The sequence below is a fragment of the Styela clava genome, chromosome 9 (genome assembly GCF_964204865.1).
Source record: "Styela clava chromosome 9, kaStyClav1.hap1.2, whole genome shotgun sequence".
NCBI lineage: Eukaryota > Metazoa > Chordata > Ascidiacea > Stolidobranchia > Styelidae > Styela > Styela clava.
In genome coordinates, this window is record NC_135258.1 from 17,126,997 (window position 1) to 17,152,784 (window position 25,788).

General features: G+C 30.6%; 1 long non-coding RNA gene across 4 annotated transcripts in view; it reads left to right on the forward strand.

Annotated features, from left to right (window-relative positions):
• LOC120339939 (uncharacterized) overlaps nucleotides 1-25,788 on the forward strand; it is a 116,409-nt gene that overhangs the window by 5,041 nt on the left and 85,580 nt on the right. For 2 of the 4 annotated variants that reach the window (XR_013477951.1, XR_013477953.1), the window contains exons 5-7: nucleotides 5,624-5,662; nucleotides 6,454-6,559; nucleotides 10,167-11,921. This is a non-coding gene — a long non-coding RNA (uncharacterized LOC120339939). Of the gene's footprint in view, nucleotides 1-5,623; nucleotides 5,663-6,453; nucleotides 6,560-7,702; nucleotides 8,112-10,166; nucleotides 11,922-25,788 lie in introns of those variants that run through there. The other 2 variants (XR_013477952.1, XR_013477954.1) reach the window with 2 other exon arrangements.

Here is a 25,788-nt window from a genome sequence, read left to right on the forward strand (position 1 = left end):
TACGCATTATCGCGATAGTTACCTTATGGGCAGGCTTGTCCATGGGAACGTCCCATGGGATGGGACACTACACATTTGTATTTTACGTGGGACACGAAATCAGTATGATTTTCGGGAAAATGGTAGTAAAAAATTCATTATGGATTCCGTGTTCATATATTTGAGCATAGCCCTCTTGTTAGGTATAAAGAGCAAAACATATACACTATACAGCATCAACAATATACTTCGTGAAGGGGCTGACACATAGATATGAATATAAAGTTAACAAAGTCCGTAAATGTTGTTGTTTTGCATGTCTCTTCTTACATGTAGTTCTATTTATTAGACGCTAAACCTAAATTTAACAATTTTTATTGAATTTTATTACAATGGGAATCCCATGGGATGGGATGGGAATGGGACAAAAAAACATGATCCAAGGACAGGCCTGCTTATGTCTATATTTATTAGCATGTGTCGCATAATCATATATTGTTATTTATTTTGTTAAATTCATTTTGAAACTGATTTGTTTTTTCCAATCGTGTGAATTATACTTGTAAGTTGTATATCTATCAACAAATATTATTGGTAATTTTTCGGGAAACCTGCAGACAGAGTATTATTTTTATTATATTAAGTATAAACTCAGCTTTGGTTTGTCTGTCAAAAGAAATTTTCTATGGAAAACCCCCAAAATACTTTATAATATCATGATTCGCACAACTATCGTTTTTTTCTGGCTAATAAGCGAATAAGACAAGAATAAATTTTAGCAATATAAAATTGTGTTTTTGTCATATTACTGCCCAATATTCGAGTTAAAATTTGCATTACTTTGTTCCAAATTTTGTCAGATTTTTGTCATTCCTGAGAAGGAACTTTTTCCTTTGTGTTTGCAGTAATGATGTTAGTTTAGACACCAAAGCACTCTCATAGTTTTATATGGCAAAGTCTTTAGAACCGGACCCGTGTTCATTTCTACGTCGGCATGAAACTTAATATTCTACTCCAAAAAACTGACCGTAATTTAGCATTAAAAAGGTATCAGCAATTATTCACTGGGACAATGGTTTTCAAACGATGGGGCGCGCCTTGTAAAATGGGCGTAGAAATTTTTGAGGGAGGATGTAGATAATTAAATCTATTTTTTGTTTGTTGGAATGGCATTTTTTGGATATTTACATTAATTCTTAAACATGGCAACTCATTTCTATGTATAATGAATTAAATTGAGCACACACTGAGTTTTGCGGATACAAGCATGTCTGTATATCCTGTATCATTTCTATAAGTATATTGCGTCCTTCATTAATAGCATAGTCATTATTATCCTGCATAGGATTTACTGATTTAATTTTATGAGCCAATCTGGCTAATCTCATATATGTAATTTGAAATTATCATGGTCTATGATCATGGTACTAACCAAAGCGTGTATATAATATTATAATATAAGCGAGGCAACGCTCAGACAATGGACGCCATTTTGTGCCTATTGTTCTCGGCAATTTAACACGGCGCCTTATGAGAAGTTCCAACACAATTATTGAAACATACCTATTATTTTCATTAATATTTTAGGTAGAAAAATTTTGTGAAGGTTGCGTTTTGAAGTAGAATCTTAGCCGAACATGCTTATATCCTTTCATGTTGGCCAAATTACATTTATAGTACATTAAATTGTCTTTGAAGACAGGTATACCGGTTCCGAGTTGCTTCCGAAGTAAATTGGCCATTCTAATCGTCATAATTAACCATTTGACGATGGCGTTCCTTATGATGTCACAGATGAAAAGTTGTATTTATTCGTCGAAATTACCGGCCGACCCAACTTTGCTTCAATGGCCGTTTCTATTTTATGGTTAACATTTTTCGTCTATCAAGCTCCATAATGCCTTACTGCTCGGCTCCAAGCTGCGCTAGAAGAACAAATGACATTATAGGATTGTTGCGGAGACATTTTACTGCCTCAAATTAGCGTATCACTATAAAATCTTTGAAAAAATGACCAAAAATGGATCTAAGCTGTGTTTGGGGTCAAATTTAACGCATTAGATAGTTTTTTTATTCTTAATTTATTTATATATTTAGATAGCATATATCTTAAAGTTCAAAGCCCACCCTTCAGTTTCATTCTAGCCCTTATAGCAGCGGACTTATTCGATTCGGTACAACAACACGACGAAAATTTCCCATAAGACTCCATTGTTTCGCGTTTCCCAAATATGGCACAAGATGGCGTCCATGAACTTGTTTAACATTAGGCAAGTTAGTTGCCGGCCGTTGGTACTAACCAGTTAACCGTGCCATTTTTGCGATGAGTTTTTAAAGTCAGTAAAATTGCATTCAATGGGATGGGAATACTTTCGTCTTTTTACAATTGTCACTGTCTGAACTTTGGTAAGAATTGTGAGAGCCGCACGCATTTCCCTCTCAACATTTACTCGAGATCAATATTTTGTGTGTATTACGGCCATGGTCGAAAAACCTGCTTTACATGAATACGGAGTCCCAAAAGGGATCAGAGTGCACAACGCATTTTCTACCAAGGAGGGATAATCCTTATTGAAGGAAATCCAATAACTCAATACATTTTCAGAATTAAAATTTCTTTTTAAAACGATTACGTTCAAAAACGGCGAAGAAAGCAGTATTGTTGAAGCAAGATTTTGGCCAGTGAAACATGTTATCTAATGCATCCCCATATGCAACAAAAACCACGGAGCCTTTTTACTTGAACGATCCAAAGTCAATGTAGCCTACGTCATACTTGCGTTTTTAGACTTCTTGTATAGTATCGTTTTCACGCTTGTAATATTACTTTTTTCTATGCGCCCAAAAGAGATTCTGCAAAAAAAGAAAAAAAATTTCGCGATGCCCGAGCAAAATTGAAACGACGCCCACTTTGTCAACCACTGCTGTAACGTATCAATATAGCCATAAATTCTATTGGTAATAGTCCGTTCATGTTCATAATTGTCTGCATTTAGAAATGTATTTCGTATTGCTATATCGTTGAATGCTGGTACTAATATATATGTTAGGTTATTATGGGTATACGAGTACATCTAAATAAATGGTAAAATAGAATAAATACACGGGTTTTACGGATACAAGCATGTCTATATTTCTTATGTTTTATTTATACAGGTATTACGTTATTGATAAAATGGTCATTAATATTCAGTGTAGAATTTACTTGTTTAATCTTATGAGCAAAACTTGTTTTTACCACAAAATAATATCATACTATAAAAAAAGAATCCGACTAAGATCAGAAAGGTAATTGTAAATTATCATGGTCTATACCAGTGGTTTCCAAACTTTTTAGTCGCAGTAATATATAGGGTAAATATACAATTTCATCGCCTCCCCGTTTACAAAAACATTTGAGGTCAGAAACGAATATAATACAGAACAAATAAACAAGATAAATCATAGTTTATTGTGTTTTTAATGAGATATATTAGCTTAGTGGTCTTCCAGCGAGTTTTTTTTTTAAATTTTTGGTGACATTTTCGTAAGCCACAATCTCAAATCACCCCGTTTACTGATCGAATTCGATTTCTTTGTTTTGACAGCACTTGTTTTGTTACAAACCCCTTCTTCACCATAAAACAGGTCGTAAGTAAAGGAATCCAGGTTTCTGCCTTCTGCCTTTTTTGCAAGGTTTGTCAAATTATGAGAAATTTTCATTAAAAAAATGCATCTTTATAAAAATCACGCATTGATGCATCTCTCGAATCTAACATATGAATTTTATTTCCTCATTTCATTGCATTTCAAGAAGCATTGTAAAGGAGCATTTAAATATTTTCTGCGGTATTGAACCCCTGCACAGTGGACTCAGCGTCAACTTTTTTGCGTGTTATTATTCGTCTAATTATATTTAAATTGTAGGCTCGTTAAACGATTAACTGGTTTATACCACCTGGTAGTAAACAGTTAATAACCATGCCATTCATGTTCCAATCCAGAATCGCAATAAATTTTCAATACTGGTAATATTGGAGTGAGTCTAATCTAGTACATTAATATAACCGTGGATCTTACTACCTTCGGTGCTGGTTAACCATGTACTTCGTGTCCCAAACTGAAATTTTCAATAGGGATAATATTAGGCCAATTTCACCAATGTAGGCGTAAATCCCCTACATTCGACTTATACTTCCGTTGGTAGTCCCAGTAATCAATAACCATACGTTTCATGTTGATATGTGTTCAAAGCTGGCAATCCTTGTTACTCCCAGTAATCATACAATTCATGTTGATACGTGTTCGAACCCGCAATCTTTGGTAGTCCAAGTAACCATACAATTCATATTCATAAGTGTTCAAAGCTGGCAATTCTTGGTAGTCCTAGAAACCACGCGTTTCATATTGATAAGTGTTCGAAGCTGGCAATATTTGGTAATCCAAGTAACCATACAATTCATATTGAAAAGTGTTCGAAGCTGGCAATCCTTGGTAGTCCAAGTAACCATACGATTCATATTGATAAGTGTTCGAAGCTGGCAATCCTTGGTAGTCCAAGTAACCATACAGTTCATATTAATAAGTGTTCGAAGCTGGCAATCTTTGGTAATCCAAGTAACCATACAATTCATATTGATAAGTGTTCGAAGCTGGCAATTCATGGTAGTCCAAGTAACCATACGATTCATATTGATAAGTGTTCGAAGCTGGCAATTCATGGTAGTCCAAGTAACCATACAATTCATATTGATAAGTGTTCGAAGCTGGCAATTCATGGTAGTCCAAGTAACCATACGATTCATATTGATAAGTGTTCGAAGCTGGCAATCCTTGATAGTCCAAGTAACCATACAGTTCATATTGATAAGTGTTTAAAGCTGGCAATTCTTGTTAGTCCAAGTAACCTTACTATTCATATTGATAAGTGTTAGAAGCAAGTAATCCTTGGTAGTCACTGTAATCATATGTTTCATGTTGATAAGTGTTCGAAGCTGGCAATATTCCTAATGTGCGAGTATTCATATCTTATATTCATGTGTGTATGTAATATGTATGACGCTGTATTAATGCAAATATTACGACTCTAAAATTGTTTATCATGAGGTACCTAGGCTAACATGTCTAACTTCGTTACAGGCATAGTCCTTATCATTCTGTATACCATATACCCATTTTTATTAAACTTGAAACCCGTTTTCACCACAAATGGTAGTTCACGCGAAGTACCATACTATGTAAGTGGATCTGACAAAGTGTTAACGTAGTTGTACAACCCCTTGTATGTTGATACCGTTATCGATATTCTGTTGAGCGTTGGAAGGTGAAATGTGTTTCGAATAACGATAACATACAAATTTATTAATATAATCTTGAATCTCACACCCATTGGTACTGGTTTAACAATATGGTTCGTGTTCTAAAATTAAATTTCCCATAATTTACTATAGCCGTAAGTATCTTATAACCAGTATAGACCTTCATTGGTAGTGTTTCTATACCCCCATGCCTTTATGTCCATAAGTTTTCTAGAAATATATTCTCTAGTCCCTAGTTTATTTTGAGTATTAATATTTTATGTTCTTATAATGAATGTATAATATCTACAATCTCTGTGGCTAATGTAACTTAATTGAAAATTAATTGATGAAATATATATTTTTAGTTGTTGGGAAGAAAAAGAAGAGAGGACCTGAATATTAAGGTAAATATAACGCACAATGCCTGTGGGCTGTGGTACACAAACATTTTGAGCCGCCCAAGTTTGGAATTTCTCAAGTCTCGCGCCCCACCTCAAAATAACTAGTTAACAATGTGCTACAAAAACACAGATAGTTAAGGCGGAAGTTTTTGTCAAGAAGCACGTTGCAAAAACGTGGATGGAACGTAAATAATGAAATAAATTAGGAAAATAAAGCGGACAAGATTTTAGGCTTTTTTTAAGTTTCATCAATCAGCTTCACGTCCCCTTAAAATGTTTACGTTTCCTTGTGAGGCGCGCCCCACCGTTTGAAACCACTGAACTAGTAAAAAATTGACTGGTCAATATTTATATGATGAGATACAATATATTGCACTGACAGATCATTCAAATTAAGTACAAATTGTAATTTTCGTGGAAATTTTGGAAAATTGGAAAAAATAATTTTAGAATAAACGAAAAATTAATAATAATTTTTTTTTAAATTTCTAGTATAACCTTAGCTTCGCTGTATTTCTGTTAATTACAATTCCAAAGGTTGATAATGACATAGTTCGAACAACTATATCTCTTCTCTGTATTTCTGTCAAATAGCATTTTTTGTGATTTGAATAACTTGATAGTGTCTTAGGGCAACGAAATTTAGTTTCACCTAAAGTTAGATAGACATAATCATGACATTAGATTGATTTTTTTATGTATTTTTAATATAAGCTTACCTTTTCTTCACCTCAGTATTTTTCTTTGATTTATTAATCCAATACTTGATAATGAAACTATATATTTATTTTCAGTTTTCTAAAACACTGCTTGAAAGAGTCATTGCATCAAACGGAATCGGCATTGTTAATAGTCTGGTGCATCACGGAGTGAGATGGAAGCCTATATAGTAAAGAGCGAGTATGTAATCTTATAAATCTTTCAATTTATATTTTGTCAGGTATAAACTGATATATCATGTTAAATCCCGCTAGTCAGGAAGAGCTGCAAATGTTTGAATTATTCTCACAAAATGTCCAAAATATTTCGCCCAATTTTATTGATATAATTTCGTAAAGTTATGTGATGCAGTTGTACGTTTTTGTTAACCTGTCATCTCCACGGATGTCGCGCGCTTGGGTGTTTGTGCTTATATGATAGTGCCCTTATGACTTTGAAACATCTTGGGTTGTTATTGAAAATCTAGGATTTTCGAGATGAATCTTTTCATTTTCTGTAACCTTGCACGAAATTAGGTTTCCCCTTTATAAAGTTAGGATTGGGCACCTAATTTCAACTGTTCGGTACGATTGGGTTTGGCGAGAGCTTTCATGATAGCGCAGGGGTTCGACAGGATCGAGAAGGTTAAGGTTAACTAGAATTTGAAAAATCACACATTGTTACGTAGTATTATTTTTTTCGATGTTGCCATAAAGTATAGACAGACAGGTACAAATAGATTTGATGAAATATATATCCAATTCATATCGAATTATATTTTCTGTCATTCATAAACTCAAAACTTGACATAGTTCATATAGTTCACATAATGACATAGTTCGAAAAACTACTGGTACATTCAAATTTTAACCCCCAAGTCGGAATTAGATCGAAATAATTGAATATTCTTCTGAAATTAATCAATTTTTGTAAAAGTTACCGTCTTCGAATACCACATTGTGCCACCGCAACTTTTTGTTGAATAAGTTTTTTATATCAGTGTTCGATTTAATGGAATTTTCAAATTTTTCCCCGCTAGGTCGGAAAAGTTTGAAATAGTTCAATATTTTTGAAAAAACTTATTGTGTTCCAAGTATATTACCACAATTAAGAATGTTTCTTAAGAAAAATGAGAGATTTGGGAAAACACCCCCGGGTTCGGGTTGAGAATGATTTAAAAATTTGAAATCTGCATTTTTTTTTTGTTTTTTTGAAAAAAATGCTTCAATTGAATTGAACTTAAATTTGTCATTAACTCAAATGCCCGACTCAGATTTGTGTTTGGCAAATTTAAATTTTTATTAAAATACAAAAAAGTCTGATAAACAATAATTTATTTCTTAGTCATTGTCGCATGAATGTCTTATCCGTACAAAAATACATTGGGAAATGCTAAATGATGTTCATTGTTTTTACTTGAGTGAAACGGTAAAGATGGAAAGTAAGTATGTTAAGCTAAATATTGGGGAAATTAAAGCAAACGTATCAACAAAAAAGCGCTGAACGTTTCCACGAATTTATGAAAGAAATGAAATGGTCACTTATAATTCTCTGATAAAGCGTAATAAATTGATAGATTTGAAATCACGTAACACGAGGACTTTTTATAATTTTTTTAGAATTTTCTGATTTTGTCGTAACGATACTGATCAGTTTGTTCGTTATTAGGACTTGCGAGTACTTTTGCAGAGCAATGCTGTATTACACAATGATATTTTGCGAAAATCTTAAGCTATGTGGTGATGAGAGGAAAATGAACTGCAAAATTATTGTTCCTCCATGTTCCATAGAAAGCAGTTCTAAACAGGCTGGCAAGCCAGAAAATATCCAATTTACACTCACACATGCCGAGTCATATTAATAAACCCCTCGCTCAATCATTTGTTCTTCTATAATAGCTGATCGACTGCTGATAAGCGGACATTTATAAACTTGTTTTGGTATCCCAAGGGCATGACACTGTAATATCGTTGTACCATACGTAGTTCGTCAAATAGCCGCGTTTTTATTACTTTAACTTGTTTCTAATTTTAATGTTGGAGAGTGTTGGAATAATTTTAGGTTAAAACACGTCCAACTAACTGTCAACTAAAGGCGCTTAAATTCACCCAATAGGCTAGATAATTTCTCTGCTACAAATGCGGTGCACTGGTTAAACTTGTGCGTGCATTGAAAAATATACACGAAAGGAAACAGAGAATGAGACAGAACGTTTTTATGTGTTAAACTGTGTTTGGAAAGACAAAGTTTTGGCGTTGGTTAAATTTAAATTTTGCCGACAGATTACTGGAATGCTTTGCTTTTATTCATTTCGTATCACATTAATAAAAATAAAAAAATACGTTTTCTTTAATATTTATAGTTACGTTAACATATTTTAAAAATATGAATTCAAAACCATCGCACCACAAATGAGATGTTTAGGATGTACCTACATGAAAGCAAGTAGAATCCTTATTTTTATAAGGATAGGATTTAAAGTAGTATAATTTGTTTAAATAGTATAATTACAGCCAACAAGGCTCATTAACGCATTTTCTAACCGAACACCGATATAATTACCGTCAGTGTGCAATGTATTTAAACTAAAAAACGTATCTGGACCCAAAACATTAATTTCTTTTTATCTGAAATATGTTTTTTCAATCTGAAAAAGTGTGGCATGAATAATGCTTGCAAACTGTTACTTTACCTATAGTCTGGACTGCACTCTTGAGATAATATTTACATAGCATGTAAACGTCGGCAATTTCTGCTTCAAAATATTGATATCGGCGTTTTATCGTTGTTGTCGAATCGGTATCGGCGACAAGTAGTATTGGTACATCTCTCATGTTGGAATCTCTAGTATAATGTAATGGACGTTAATGTAATGTTTAAAATTGATATCCACCGCATGCGTTTTGTATCAAATGATACGTTGTAAAACAATGTACTCTCTTTCTGCAAACATTAAAACTCGTATGATATTAAATAGCATCTCTTATTAAGCCATCTTAAGCGTGTAATTGGATACACATACTACTACCAAGATTCATTTTCTCATCTACAGACAAAGTTTAATTGTTTTATTCCGTATATGAATTTGACCCGGTGTTATTTCGGAAGTTATCGGGAATTGTACTTTTGGTGAATGACCGCTCATAGACTACTCTCTTTGAGGCAATTTCATCTTCTGTTCGTGGGAAGAAAATAGTCATGTTGACGTAAACAAAATCTTATATCGGTCTTGTCTTCTCATATTCTTGTTTGTTTATTATTATTTTGGTATTTCGGATCATTGCGAGTCGGCTATTTAAGAGTTAATTCGCATTAGAAGTTTGTCGTTTAAGTAGTGTTAATTCAATTGCCGTAATAAACTGATTGTTGGCTTGTATTATATTTTGGTTAAATGGGTTAAATTATATTGCATAAATTAATGTTGCTATTGTTTGCATCTTTCGGAATTAAGTATGTTGTCGATCTACTTAGGTTGGTCGTAAACTTTAGCAACCCTATACATTAATAGTTTTGGCTTCTACATTATTGCGTTTTGCACATATTATTTGTTTTTTCGTACTTTGTTCATGTAGACTGGATATTTCATTGCCAGTGATAGACTTCAATCATATTCAAAGTTGTGGAGTTGTTAATATCGAGAAAACTGGCAGGTTATAAGTCTAAGGTAGTTAGTTGATGACGCGCAACGTCACCGCCCAACACGTTATAGGCGTCTTGTAGAGTCTCATCATACGTAATAAGTTGCTCTTAATTTACTTCCTCTATTATAAAAAGACATGATAACTCAATGTATATATATATTTTACAGGTTCCTCAGTTATGGAACTTGACGACTCTTTCTGTTTTTCAAAAAAAAAAAAAAATAGAACTCAATTATTCAAATATGAAGAAGAGTTTTATTAAAGATAATCAAGATGTGCTAGCCAACAAATGCATTGAGTCCACACAAAAGACTTTGATATAGAAAAAGTCACCCTTTGTTTGAGACTTAATCCCATTGCCATACGTACTTTAAGCTCGTATGCATGTGCACTGATTACCAATATGTGGTAGCAAACAAATGCATTGGGCAGCACACACAAATGCCTTCATATCAAATAAGACTGTTGTTTAAAGCTATACCAAAATGCCATACACAATGTAAAAGGATTATATGCGGAAGTTTAACATGGGTCAACCCGTGAGGAATTAACTATTTGTATAATTTGAACAATTGCAAACGGATTCTTGATTGTATATTTATCAATGAATTAAATCATAGCTCAGAAAACTAAATACAATTGGTATTTGTATTTTGACACCCTGCAATGTAATCCTGTATTTGATGTCCTGGTATGAAAAATTTAAAATAATTCTTACGATTTACGTTATTCTTATATTTTTATTGCTGTTATTATATGTTACTGATTTGTGAATTATATTATTGTTTATTACTGATATTGTATATTTTAATGAGCTTTTTTGTAATATGCAGTTTCCATATCTTATTTATATCTATCTTATTTGCTGTAGTCATTATTTTCTATTGTATTTTTTGAGATATTTTCAACAGGAAAACAAGATATCGTGCCAACGACAATGGAAGAAAAGTATTAACAGGGCTTGCCATAGCTTTTTTTGAATATTTTTTCATTGTAGATAGATTTAGACCCATCCCCGCCATTAGGAATAATAGGGATTTTATTAGGCTTAGATATTTTTAATGTTATTCTAGCTTCTCAGGCACAGAACTATGAAGACACTGGAAAAATCAAGAAAATACGAATAGAAGGAAAATCTACAAATTACATGTAAATATTTTTTAAATTTTAGGAGACTTAGGTATTTTTAATGGTATTCTAGCTTCTCAGGCCCAGAATTATGAAGAAGTGAGAAAACGACTGATACAAGGAAACAATGAAGAAATTAAGAGAAAACTGAAACAAGGAAAATCTACAAATTGAATGTAAATATTTTTTACAAATTTTATTAGGCTTAGATATTGTTAATAATATTTTAGCTTCTCAGGCACAGAATTTTAAAGGTACTGAAGAAATTGAAAGAAGACGGAGCCAGAGACAAATACCGGTAAATATGTTACATTTGTTTCATTAGGCAGACTTACTATTTCCATTTAGTGTTCATTTCCATTTTAATTCGATATAATATTTTTCTGATTATATTATTACTGACACAATAATGCACAAAGTATTATGTTTATTGCTGGCATTCAATATTTATTTAATAAAGCTTTTTTTAGTAATATGCTGTATCCATACTTACCTATCTTATTTGTTATAATCAATATTTTCTCTTCTATTTTTGAGATATTTTCAACTGGAAACGATATCGTGACACCAACAAAAGAAGAAAAGTATTAACAGGGCTCGCTATGGCTTTTTTGTTTTTAATATTTTATTTGTTATAGATAGATTAGTCCCAATCCCTCCATTAAAAATAATAGGGTTTTTAATAGGCTTAGATATTTTTAATGTTATTCCAGCTTCTCAGGCACACAACTATGAAGACGCTGGAAAAATCAAGAAAAGACGAATAGAAGGAAAATCTACAAATTACATGTAACCATTTTTCGAATTTTATGTGGCTTAGATATTTTTAATGGTATTCTAGATTCTCAGGCACAGAATTATGAAGAAGTAAGAAAAAAGACTGATACAAGGAAACAACGAAGAAATTAGGAAAAAACTGAAACAAGGAAAATCTACAAATTGAATGTAAATATTTTTACAAATTTTATTAGGCTTAGATATTGTTAATAATATTTTAGCTTCTCAGACACAGAATTTAAAAGGTACTGAAGAAATTGAAAGAAGACGGAATCAGAGACAAATACCGGAAAATTTGTTACATTTGTTTCATTAGACAGACTTACTATTTCCATTTAGTGTTCATTTCCATTTTAATTCGATATAATATTTTAGATAGGGCTTAGATTTAGGCTTAGATATATTTAATGTTATTCTAGTTTCTCAGGCACACAACTATGAAGACACTGGAAAAATCAAGAGAAGACGAATAGAAGGAAAATCTACAAATTACATGTAAATATTTTTCGAATTTTATGAGGCTTAGGTCTTTTTAATGGTAATCTAGCTTCTCAGGCACAGAATTATGAAGAAGTAAGTAAAAAGACTGATACAAGGAAACAATGAAGAAATTAGGAAAGAACTGAAACAAGGAAAATCTACAAATTGAATGTAAATATTTTTACAAATTTTATTAGGCTTTGATATTGTTAATAATATTTTAGCTTCTCAGGCACAGAATTTTAAAGGTACTGAAGTAATTGAAAGAAGACGGAACCAGAGACAAATACAGGTAAATATGTTACATTTGTTTCATTAGGCAGACTTACTACTTCCATTTAGTGTTCTTTTCCATTTTAATTCGATATAATATTTTTCTGATTATATTATTACTGATGCAATAATGCACCAGGTATTATGTTTATTGCTGGCATTCCATATTTATTAAGAAAGCTTTTTTTGGTAATATGCTGTATCCATACTTACCTATCTTCTTTGTTATAATCAATATTTTCTCTTCTATTTTTGAGATATTTTCAACTGGAAACGATATCGTGACACCAACAAAAGAAGAAAAGTATTAACACGGCTCGCCATGGCTTTTTTGTTTTTAATATTTTATTTGTTATAGATAGAATAGTCCCAATCCCTTCATTAGGAATAATAGGGTTTTTAATAGGCTTAGATATTTTTAATGTTATTCTGGCATCTCAGGCACACAACTATGAAGACACTGGAAAAATCAAGAAAAGACGAATAGAAGGAAAATCTACAAATTACATGTATGAGGCTTAGATCTTTTAAATGGTAATCTAGCTTCTCGGGCACAGAATTATGAAGAAGTAAATGAAAAGACTTATACAAGGAAACAATGAAGAAATTAGGAAAAGACTGAAACAAGGAAAATCTACAAATTGAATGTAAATATTTTTACAAATTTTATTAGGCTTTGATGTTGCTAATATTTTCTTAGCTTCTCAGGCACAGAATTTTGAAGGCACTGAAGAAATTGAAAGAGGACGAAACCAGAGACAGATCTAAAATACCGGTAAATTTGTTCCATTAGGCAGGCTGACTTTTTCCATTTAGTGTTCATTTTGATTTTATTTCGATATAATATTTTTCTAATTATATTATTACTGATACAATAATGCACCAAGTATTATATTTATTGCTGGCATTTAATATTCATTAATAAAGCTTTTTAGTAGTATGCTGTATCCATACTTGCCTATCTTATTTGTTATAATCATTATTTTCTCTTCTGTTTTTGAGATATTTTCAACTGGAAATGATATCGTGACACCAACAAAAGAAGAAAAGTATTAACAGGGCTCGCCATGGATTTTTTGTTTTTAATATTTCATTTGTTATAGATAGATTAGTCCCAATCCCTCCATTAGGAATATTAGGGTTTTTAATAGGCTTAGATATATTTAATGTTATTCTAGTTTCTCAGGCACACAACTATGAAGACACTGGAAAAATCAAGAAAAGACGAATAGAAGGAAAATCTACAAATTACATGTAAATATTTTTCGAATTTTATGAGGCTTAGATCTTTTTAATGGTAATCTAGCTTCTCAGGCACAGAATTATGAAGAAGTAAGTAAAAAGACTGATACAAGGAAACAATGAAGAAATTAGGAAAGAACTGAAACAAGGAAAATCTACAAATTGAATGTAAATATTTTTACAAATTTTATTAGGCTTTGATATTGTTAATAATATTTTAGCTTCTCAGGCAAAGAATTTTAAAGGTACTGAAGAAATTGAAAGAAGACGAAACCAGAGACAAATACCGGTAAATATGTTACATTTGTTTCATTAGGCAGACTTACTATTTCCATTTAGTGTTCATTTCCATTTTTATTCGATATAATATTTTTCTGATTATATTATTACTGATACAATAATGCACCAAGTATTATGTTTATTGCTGGCATTTCATATTTATTAAGAAAGCTTTTTTTGATAATATGCTGTATCCATACTTACCTATCTTCTTTGTTATAATCAATATGTTCTCTTCTATTTTTGAGATATTTTCAACTGGAAACGATATCGTGACACCAACAAAAGAAGAAAAGTATTAACACGGCTCGCCATGACTTTTTTGTTTTTAATATTTTATTTGTTATAGATAGAATAGTCCCAATCCCTCCATTAGGAATAATAGGGTTTTTAATAGGCTGAGATATTTTTAATGTTATTCTGGCATCTCAGGCACACAACTATGAAGACACTGGAAAAATCAAGAAAAGACGAATAGAAGGAAAATCTACAAATTACATGTATGAGGCTTAGATCTTTTAAATGGTAATCTAGCTTCTCGGGCACAGAATTATGAAAAAGTAAAGAAAAGACTTATACAAGGAAACAAGGAAGAAATTAGGAAAAGACTGAAACAAGGAAAATCTACAAATTGAATGTAAATATTTTTACAAATTTTATTAGGCTTTGATGTTGTTAATATTTTCTTAGCTTCTCAGGCACAGAATTTTGAAGGCACTGAAGAAATTGAAAGAGGACAAAACCAGAGACAGATCTAAAATACCGGTAAATATGTTACATTTGTTCCATTAGGCAGGCTGACTTTTTCCATTTAGTTTTCTTTTTGATTTTATTTCGATATAATATTTTTCTAATTATACTATTACTGATACAATAATGCACCAAGTATTATATTTATTGCTGGCATTTAATATTTATTAATAAAGCTTTTTAGTAGTATGCTGTATCCATACTTGCCTATCTTATTTGTTATAATCATTATTTTCTCTTCTGTTTTTGAGATATTTTCAACTGGAAACGATATCGTGACACCAACAAAAGAAGAAAAGTATTAACACGGCTCGCCATGACTTTTTTGTTTTTAATATTTTATTTGTTATAGATAGAATAGTCCCAATCCCTCCATTAGGAATAATAGGGTTTTTAATAGGCTGAGATATTTTTAATGTTATTCTGGCATCTCAGGCACACAACTATGAAGACACTGGAAAAATCAAGAAAAGACGAATGGAAGGAAAATCTACAAATTACATGTATGAGGCTTAGATCTTTTAAATGGTAATCTAGCTTCTCGGGCACAGAATTATGAAGAAGTAAAGAAAAGACTTATACAAGGAAACAAGGAAGAAATTAGGAAAAGACTGAAACAAGGAAAATCTACAAATTGAATGTAAATATTTTTACAAATTTTATTAGGCTTTGATGTTGTTAATATTTTCTTAGCTTCTCAGGCACAGAATTTTGAAGGCACTGAAGAAATTGAAAGAGGACAAAACCAGAGACAGATCTAAAATACCGGTAAATATGTTACATTTGTTCCATTAGGCAGGCTGACTTTTTCCATTTAGTTTTCATTTTGATTTTATTTCGATATAATATTTTTCTAATTATACTATTACTGATACAATAATGCACCAAGTATTATATTTATTGCTGGCATTTAATATTTATTAATAAAGCTTTTTAGTAGTATGCTGTATCCATACTTGCCTATCTTATTTGTTATAATCATTATTTTCTCTTCTGTTTTTGAGATATTTTCAACTGGAAACGATATCGTGACACCAACAAAAGAAGAAAAGTATTAACAGGGCTCGCCATGGATTTTTTGTTTTTAATATTTCATTTGTTATAGATAGATTAGTCCCAATCCCTCCATTAGGAATAATAGGGTTTTTAATAGGCTTAGATATATTTAATGTTATTCTAGTTTCTCAGGCACACAACTATGAAGACACTGGAAAAATCAAGAAAAGACGAATAGAAGGAAAATCTACAAAAAACATGTAAATATTTTTCGAATTTTATGAGGCTTAGATTTTTTCAATGGTAATCTAGCTTCTCAGGCACAGAATTATGAAGAAGTAAGTAAAAAGACTGATACAAGGAAACAATGAAGAAATTAGGAAAGAACTGAAACAAGGAAAATCTACAAATTGAATGTAAATATTTTTACAAATTTATTAGGCTTAGATATTGTTAATAATATTTTAGCTTCTCAGGCACAGAATTTTAAAGGTACTGAAGAAATTGAAAGAAGACGAAACCAGAGACAAATACCGGTAAAAATGTTACATTTGTTTCATTAGGCAGACTTACTATTTCCATTCAGTGTTCATTTCCATTTTTATTCGATATAATATTTTTCTGATTATATTATTACTGATACAATAATGCACCAAGTATTATGTTTATTGCTGGCATTCCATATTTATTAAGAAAGCTTTTTTTGGTAATATGCTGTATCCATACTTACCTATCTTCTTTGTTATAATCAATATTGTCTCTTCTATTTTTGAGATATTTTCAACTGGAAACGATATCGTGACACCAACAAAAGAAGAAAAGTAATAACACGGCTCGCCATGGCTTTTTTTGTTTTTAATATTTTATTTGTTATAGATAGAATAGTCCCAATCCCTCCATTAGGAATAATAGGGTTTTTAATAGGCTTAGATATTTTTAATGTTATTCTGGCATCTCAGGCACACAACTATGAAGACACTGGAAAAATCAAGAAAAGACGAATAGAAGGAAAATCTACAAATTACATGTATGAGGCTTAGATCTTTTAAATGGTAATCTAGCTTCTCGGGCACAGAATTATGAAGAAGTAAAGAAAAGACTTATACAAGGAAACAATGAAGAAATTAGGAAAAGACTGAAACAAGGAAAATCTACAAATTGAATGTAAATATTTTTACAAATTTTATTAGGCTTTGATGTTGTTAATATTTTCTTAGCTTCTCAGGCACAGAATTTTGAAGGCACTGATGAAATTGAAAGAGGACGAAACCAGAGACAGATCTAAAATACCGGTAAATATGTTACATTTGTTCCATTAGGCAGGCTGACTTTTTCCATTTAGTGTTCATTTTGATTTTATTTCGATATAATATTTTTCTAATTATATTATTACTGATACAATAATGCACCAAGTATTATACTTATTGCTGGCATTTAATATTTATTAATAAAGCTTTTTAGTAGTATGCTGTATCCATACTTGCCTATCTTATTTGTTATAATCATTATTTTCTCTTCTGTTTTTGAGATATTTTCAACTGGAAACGATATCGTGACACCAACAAAAGAAGAAAAGTATTAACACGGCTCGCCATGGCTTTTTTGTTTTTAATATTTTATTTGTTATAGATAGAATAGTCCCAATCCCTCCATTAGGAATAATAGGGTTTTTAATAGGCTTAGATATTTTTAATGTTATTCTGGCATCTCAGGCACACAACTATGAAGACACTGGAAAAATCAAGAAAAGACGAATAGAAGGAAAATCTACAAATTACATGTATGAGGCTTAGATCTTTTAAATGGTAATCTAGCTTGTCGGGCACAGAATTATGAGGAAGTAAAGAAAAGACTTATACAAGGAAACAATGAAGAAATTAGGAAAAGACTGAAACAAGGAAAATCTACAAATTGAATGTAAATATTTTTACAAATTTTATTAGGCTTTGATGTTGTTAATATTTTCTTAGCTTCTCAGGCACAGAATTTTGAAGGCACTGAAGAAATTGAAAGAGGACGAAACCAGAGACAGATCTAAAATACCGGTAAATATGTTACATTTGTTCCATTAGGCAGGCTGACTTTTTCCATTTAGTGTTCATTTTGATTTTATTTCGATATAATATTTTTCTAATTATATTATTACTGATACAATAATGCACCAAGTATTTTATTTATTGCTGGCATTTAATATTTAATAATAAAGCTTTTTAGTAGTATGCTGTATCCATACTTGCCTATCTTATTTGTTATAATCATTATTTTCTCTTCTGTTTTTGAGATATTTTCAACTGGAAACGATATCGTGACACCAACAAAAGAAGAAAAGTATTAACAGGGCTCGCCATGGATTTTTTGTTTTTAATATTTCATTTGTTATAGATAGATTAGTCCCAATCCCTCCATTAGGAATAATAGGGTTTTTAATAGGCTTAGATATTTTTAATGTTATTCTAGTTTCTCAGGCACACAACTATGAAGACACTGGAAAAATCAAGAAAAGACGAATAGAAGGAAAATTTACAAATTACATGTAAATATTTTTCGAATTTTATGAGGCTTAGATATTGTTAATGGTATTCTAGCTTATCAGGCACAGAATTATGAAGAAGTAAGAAAAAAGACTGATACAAGGAAACAATGAAGAAATTAGGAAAAGAATGAAACAAAGAAAATCTACAAATTGAATGTAAATATTTTTACAAATTTTATTAGGCTTTGATGTTGTTAATATTTTCTTAGCTTCTTAGGCACAGGATTTTGAGGGCACTGAAGAAATTGAAAGAAGACGAAACCAGAGAAAAATCTAAAATACCGGTAAATATGTTCCATTTGTTCCATTAGACAGGCTGACTTTTTCCATTTAGTGTTCATTTTGATTTTAATTCAATATAATATTTTTCTAATTATATTATTACTGATACAATAATGCACCAAGTATTATGTTTATTGCTGGCATTTAATATTTATTAATAAAGCTTTTTATAGTAATATGCTGAATCCATACTTACCTATTTTATTTGTTATAATCAATATTTTCTCTTCTATTTTTGAGATATTTTCAACTGGAAACGATATCGTGACACCAACAAAAGAAGAAAAGTATTGACACGGCTCGCCATGGCTTTTTTGTTTTTAATATTTTATTTGTTATAGATAGAATAGTCCCAATCCCTCCATTAGGAATAATAGGGTTTTTAATAGGCTTAGATATATTTAATGTTATTCTAGTTTCTCAGGCACACAACTATGAAGACACTGGAAAAATCAAGAAAAGACGAATAGAAGGAAAATCTACAAATTACATGTAAATATTTTTCGAATTTTATGAGGCTTAGATCTTTTTAAATGGTAATCTAGCTTCTCAGGCACAGAATTATAAAGAAGTAAGTAAAAAGACTGATACAAGGAAACAATGAAGAAATTAGGAAAGAACTGAAACAAGGAAAATCTACAAATTGAATGTAAATATTTTTACAAATTTTATTAGGCTTAGATATTGTTAATAATATTTTAGCTTCTCAGGCACAGAATTTTAAAGGTACTGAAGAAATTGAAAGAAGACGAAACCAGAGACAAATACCGGTATATATGTTACATTTGTTTCATTAGGCAGACTTACTATTTCCATTTAGTGTTCATTTCCATTTTTATTCGATATAATATTTTTCTGATTATATTATTACTGATACAATAATGCACCAAGTATTATGTTTATTGCTGGCATTCCATATTTATTAAGAAAGCTTTTTTTGGTAATATGCTGTATCCATACTTACCTATCTTCTTCGTTATAATCAATATTTTCTCTTCTATTTTTGAGATATTTTCAACTGGAAACGATATCGTGACACCAACAAAAGAAGAAAAGTATTAACACGGCTCGCCATGGCTTTTTTGTTTTTAATATTTTATTTGTTATGGATAGAATAGTCCCAATCCCTCCATTAGGAATAATAGAGTTTTTAATAGGCTTAGATATTTTTAATGTAATTCTGGCATCTCAGGCACACAACTATGAAGACACTGGAAAAATCAAGAAGAGACGAATAGAAGGAAAATCTACAAATTACATGTATGAGGCTTAGATCTTTTAAATGGTAATCTAGCTTCTCGGGCACATAATTATGAAGAAGTAAAGAAAAGACTTATACAAGGAAACAATGAAGAAATTAGGAAAAGACTGAAACAAGGAAAATCTACAAATTGAATGTAAATATTTTTACAAATTTTATTAGGCTTTGATGTTGTTAATATTTTCTTAGCTTCTCAGGCACAGAATTTTGAAGGCACAGAAGAAATTGAAAGAGGACGAAACCAGAGACAGATCTAAAACACCGGTAAATATGTTACATTTGTTCCATTAGGCAGGCTGACTTTTTCCATTTAGTGTTCATTTTGATTTTATTTCGATATAATATTTTTCTAATTATATTATTACTGATACAATAATGCACCAAGTATTATGTTTATTGCTGGCATTTAATATTTATTAATAAAGCTTTTTAGTAGTATGCTGTATCCATACTTGCCTATCTTATTTGTTAAAATGAATATTTTCTCTTCTATTTTTGAGATATTTTCAACTGGAAACGATATCGTGACACCAACAAAAGAAGAAAAGTATTAACAGGGCTCGCCATGGATTTTTTGTTTTTAATATTTTATTTGTTATAGATAGATTAGTCCCAATCCCTACATTAGGAATAATAGGGTTTTTGATAGGCTTAGATATTTTTAATGTTATTCTAGCTTCTCAGGCACACAACTATGAAGACACTGGAAAAATCAAGAAAAGACGAATAGAAGGAAAATCTACAAATTACATGTAGATATTTTTCGAATTTTATGATACTTAGATATTTTTAATGGTATTCTAGCTTCTCAGGCACAGAATTATAAAGAAGTAAGAAAAAAGACTGATTCAAGGAAACAATGAAGAAATTAGGAAAGAACTAAAACAAGGAAAATCTACAAATTGAATGTAAATATTTTTAAAAATTTTATTAGGCTTAGATATTGTTAATAATATTTTAGCTTCTCAGGCACTGAATTTTAAAGGTACTGAAGAAATTGAAGGAAGACGGAGCCAGAGACAAATACCGGTAAATATGTTACATTTGTTTCATTAGACAGACTTACTATTTACATTTAGTGTTCATTTCCTATTTAATTCGTTAGAATATTTTTCTGATTATATTATTACTGATACAATAATGCACCAAGTATTATGTTTATTGCTGGCATTCAATATTTATTAATAAAGCTTTTTTTGGTAATATGCTGTATCCATACTTACCTATTTTATTTGTTATAATCAATATTTTCTCTTCTATTTTTGAGATATTTTCAACTGGAAACGATATCGTGACACCCACAAAAGAAGAAAAGTATTAACACGGCTCGCCATGGCTTTTTTGTTTTTAATATTTTATTTGTTATAGATAGAATAGTCCCAATCCCTCCATTAGGAATAATAGGGTTTTTATCAGGCTAAGATATATTTAATGTTATTCTAGTTTCTCAGGCACACAACTATGAAGACACTGGAAAAATCAAGAAAAGACGAATAGAAGGAAAATCTACAAATTACATGTAAATATTTATCGAATTTTACGAGGCTTAGATCTTTTTAATGGTAATCTAGCTTCTCAGGCACAGAATTATAAAGAAGTAAGAAAAAAGACTGATTCAAGGAAACAATGAAGAAATTAGGAAAGAACTAAAACAAGGAAAATCTACAAATTGAATGTAAATATTTTTACAAATTTTATTAGGCTTAGATATTGGTAATAATATTTTAGCTTCTCAGGCACTGAATTTTAAAGGTACTGAAGAAATTGAAGGAAGACGGAGCCAGAGACAAATACCGGTATATATGTTACATTTGTTTCATTAGACAGACTTACTATTTACATTTAGTGTTCATTTCCATTTTAATTCGTTAGAATATTTTTCTGATTATATTATTACTGATACAATAATGCACCTAGTATTATGTTTATTGCTGGCATTCAATATTTATTAATAAAGCTTTTTTTAGTAATATGTTGTATCCATACTTACCTATTTTATTTGTTATAATCAATATTTTCTCTTCTATTTTTGAGATATTTTCAACTGGAAACGATATCGTGACACCAACAAAAGAAGAAAAGTATTAACACGGCTCGCCATGGCTTTTTTGTTTTTAATATTTTATTTGTTATAGATAGAATAGTCCTAATCCCTCCATTAGGAATAATAGGGTTTTTAATAGGCTTAGATATTTTTAATGTTATTCTGGCATCTCAGGCACACAACTATGAAGACACTGGAAAAATCAAGAAAAGACGAATAGAAGGAAAATCTACAAATTACATGTATGAGGCTTAGATCTTTTAAATGGTAATCTAGCTTCTCGGGCACAGAATTATGAAGAAGTAAAGAAAAGACTTATACAAGAAAACAATGAAGAAATTTAAGAAAAGACTGAAACAAGGAAAATCTACAAATTGAATGTAAATAATTTTACAAATTTTATTAGGCTGTGATGTTGTTAATATTTTCTTAGCTTCTCAGGCACAGAATTTTGAAGGCACTGAAGAAATTGAAAGAGGACGAAACCAGAAACAGATCTAAAATACCGGTAAATATGTTACATTTGTTCCATTAGGCAGGCTGACTTTTTCCATTTAGTGTTCATTTTGATTTTATTTCGATATAATATTTTTCTAATTATATTATTACTGATACAATAATGCACCAAGTATTATGTTTATTGCTGGCATTTAATATTTATTAATAAAGCTTTTTAGTAGTATGCTGTATCCATACTTGCCTATCTTATTTGTTATAATCATTATTTTCTCTTCTGTTTTTGAGATATTTTCAACTGGAAACGATATCGTGACACCAACAAAAGAAGAAAAGTATTAACAGGGCTCGCCATGGATTTTTTGTTTTTAATATTTCATTTGTTATAGATAGATTAGTCCCAATCCCTCCATTAGGAATAATAGGGTTTTTAATAGGCTTAGATATTTTAAATGTTATTCTAGTTTCTCAGGCACACAACTATTAAGACACTGGAAAAATCAAGAAAAGACGAATAGAAGGAAAATCTACAAATTACATGTAAATATTTTTCGAATTTTATGAGGCTTAGATCTTTTTAATGGTAAACTAGCTTCTCAGGCACAGAATTATGAAGAAGTAAGAAAAAAGACTGATACAAGGAAACAATGAAGAAATTAGGAAAGAACTGAAACAAGGAAAATCTACAAATTGAATGTAAATATTTTACAAATTTTATTAGGCTTAGATATTGTTAATAATATTTTAGCTTCTCAGGCACAGAATTTTAAAGGTACTGAAGAAATTGAAAGAAGACGGAACCAGAGATAAATACCGGTAAATATGTTACATTTGTTTCATTAGGCTGACTTACTATTTCCATTTAGTGTTCATTTCCATTTTAATTCGATATAATATTTTTCTGATTATATTATTACTGATACAATAATGCACCAAGTATTATGTTTATTGCTGGCATTCCATATTTATTAAGATAGCTTTTTTTGGTAATATGCTGTATCTATACTTACCTTTTCTTTGTTATAATCAATATTTTCTCTTCTATTTTTGATATATTTTCAACTGGAAACGATATCGTGACACCAACAAAAGAAGAAAAGTATTAACACGGCTCGCCATGGCTTTTTTGTTTTTAATATTTTATTTGTTATAGATAGAATAGTCCCAATCCCTCCATTAGGAATAATAGGGTTTTTAATAGGCTTAGATATTTTTAATGTTATTCTGGCATCTCAGGCACACAACTATGAAGACACTGAAAAAATCAAGAAAAGACGAATAGAAGGAATATCTACAAATTACATGTAAATAATTTTCGAATTTTATGAGGCTTACATCTTCTCAATGGTAATCTAGCTTCTCAGGCACAGAATTATGAAGAAGTAAGAAAAAAGACTGATACAATAAAAACAATGAAGAAATTAGGAGAAGACTGAAACAAGGAAAATCTACAAATTGGATGTAAATATTTTTACAAATTTTATTAGGCTTTGATGTTGTTAATATTCTCTTAGCTTCTCAGGCACAGAATTTTGAAGGCACTGAAGAAATTGAAAGAGGACGAAACCAGAGACAGATCTAAAATACCGGTAAATATGTTACATTTGTTCCATTAGGCAGGCTGACATTTTCCATTTAGTGTTCATTTTGATTTTATTTCGATATAATATTTTTCTAATAATATTATTACTGATACAATAATGCACCAAGTATTATGTTTATTGCTGGCATTTAATATTTATTAATAAAGCTTTTTAGTAGTATGCTGTATCCATACTTGCCTATCTTATTTGTTATAATCATTATTTTCTCTTCTATTTTTGAGATATTTCCAACTGGAAACGATATCGTGACACCAACAAAAGAAGAAAAGTATTAACAGGGCTCGCCATGGATTTTTTGTTTTTAATATTTCATTTGTTATAGATAGAATAGTCCCAATCCCTCCATTAGGAATAATAGGGTTTTTAATAGGCTTAGATATTTTTGATGTTATTCTGGCATCTCAGGCACACAACTATGAAGACACTGGAAAAATCAAGAAAAGACGAATAGAAGGAATATCTACAAATTACAAGTAAATATTTTTCGAATTTTATGAGGCTTAGATCTTTTTAAATGGTAATCTAGCTTCTCAGGCACAGAATTATAAAGAAGTAAGTAAAAAGACTGATACAAGGAAACAATGAAGAAATTAGGAAAGAACTGAAACAAGGAAAATCTACAAATTGAATGTAAATATTTTTACAAATTTTATTAGGCTTAGATATTGTTAATAATATTTTAGCTTCTCAGGCACAGAATTTTAAAGGTACTGAAGAAATTGAAAGAAGACGAAACCAGAGACAAATACCGGTATATATGTTACATTTGTTTCATTAGGCAGACTTACTATTTCCATTTAGTGTTCATTTCCATTTTTATTCGATATAATATTTTTCTGATTATATTATTACTGATACAATAATGCACCAAGTATTATGTTTATTGCTGGCATTCCATATTTATTAAGAAAGCTTTTTTTGGTAATATGCTGTATCCATACTTACCTATCTTCTTCGTTATAATCAATATTTTCTCTTCTATTTTTGAGATATTTTCAACTGGAAACGATATCGTGACACCAACAAAAGAAGAAAAGTATTAACACGGCTCGCCATGGCTTTTTTGTTTTTAATATTTTATTTGTTATGGATAGAATAGTCCCAATCCCTCCATTAGGAATAATAGAGTTTTTAATAGGCTTAGATATTTTTAATGTAATTCTGGCATCTCAGGCACACAACTATGAAGACACTGGAAAAATCAAGAAGAGACGAATAGAAGGAAAATCTACAAATTACATGTATGAGGCTTAGATCTTTTAAATGGTAATCTAGCTTCTCGGGCACATAATTATGAAGAAGTAAAGAAAAGACTTATACAAGGAAACAATGAAGAAATTAGGAAAAGACTGAAACAAGGAAAATCTACAAATTGAATGTAAATATTTTTACAAATTTTATTAGGCTTTGATGTTGTTAATATTTTCTTAGCTTCTCAGGCACAGAATTTTGAAGGCACAGAAGAAATTGAAAGAGGACGAAACCAGAGACAGATCTAAAACACCGGTAAATATGTTACATTTGTTCCATTAGGCAGGCTGACTTTTTCCATTTAGTGTTCATTTTGATTTTATTTCGATATAATATTTTTCTAATTATATTATTACTGATACAATAATGCACCAAGTATTATGTTTATTGCTGGCATTTAATATTTATTAATAAAGCTTTTTAGTAGTATGCT